Genomic DNA, 1148 nt, shown 5'->3' with positions numbered 1-1148 from the left:
TAAATCTTTTTACACAAACATCACAGGCGAATGGTTTCTGTCCTGTGTGGATCCTCATGTGTGTGTTTAAAGTTGATTTTTGGTTAAATCTTTTTACACAAACATCACAGGCGAATGGTTTCTGTCCTGTGTGGATCCTCATGTGTGTGTTTAAATGTGATTTACAGCTAAATCTATGTCCACAGAGTTCACAACCAAACTGTTTCACTCCTCTGTGGATTCTTGTATGTCTGTTTAGATCTGCTTTTCTGCTAAATCTTTTGCCACAGTCGTCACATCTAAATGATTTCTGTGTTGTCTGGACTTTACTGAGGGACGGGACTTTTTCTCCCACTTTTAAAGACTTCTTAGTAACCAAACAACTGGAGGACTTTAGTTTTGACTTATTTTTCATGAGTCTCTCAGAGCAGCTCAAAGATTTGTTGAGGCTGTTTGCYCTTGACTCAGGAAGCCTGCGCTTCCAGCCTTTGAAGCTGTTTTCAGTTTTTGACCCAGAATCTGATTTAAGTTTTGGCTGAAAATCAGGATTGTTCCCATCATCATCATTATCACCATCATCATCACCAACATCATCACCAACATCATCATCATCATCATCACCACCATCGTCACCATCATTATCACCATCACCACCACCACCACCACCACCACCATCATCACCATCATCATCATCATCATCCTCCCCATCAGTCACTGGTTCCATCCAGTCAGATGAGCTGCAGGTTGGAGGATCTCTATCTTCCACTTTGTGTTGATGAAGCTGAGACAACAGAGGTTTCTCTTCATCATCGTCACTCTTCAAATCAACTGCAGTGGAGGGAGACCTGGTGGCATCAGTCTCCTCTTTCACTCTGAGCTGYTCTTCCTTCAGACTGGTGCAGAGTTCCTCCTCCTCCTCCTTCTTTATGTGGAGAGGCTCTGGATTCTGCTGGTCCACACCAGATCTCCATTCTTCATTAGCCTCTTCTGGAATCAACACCAACTGTTGAACATCTGCAGGAACCACTGAAAACATGAACAGTATGAACAATTGTAACTTTATCTTCTCATCACTTGTGTTTTTATGAAGTTCACTGCTTCACTGTGAAAACATCTAATGTTTGATGTCAGAAAACCTGAAACTAAAACTAAACTAAATGATTTTAAAC

The sequence above is a fragment of the Austrofundulus limnaeus genome, unplaced genomic scaffold (genome assembly GCF_001266775.1).
Source record: "Austrofundulus limnaeus strain Quisiro unplaced genomic scaffold, Austrofundulus_limnaeus-1.0 Scaffold140, whole genome shotgun sequence".
NCBI classification, from domain to species: domain Eukaryota; kingdom Metazoa; phylum Chordata; class Actinopteri; order Cyprinodontiformes; family Rivulidae; genus Austrofundulus; species Austrofundulus limnaeus.
This window is presented reverse-complemented; position numbering follows the sequence as displayed.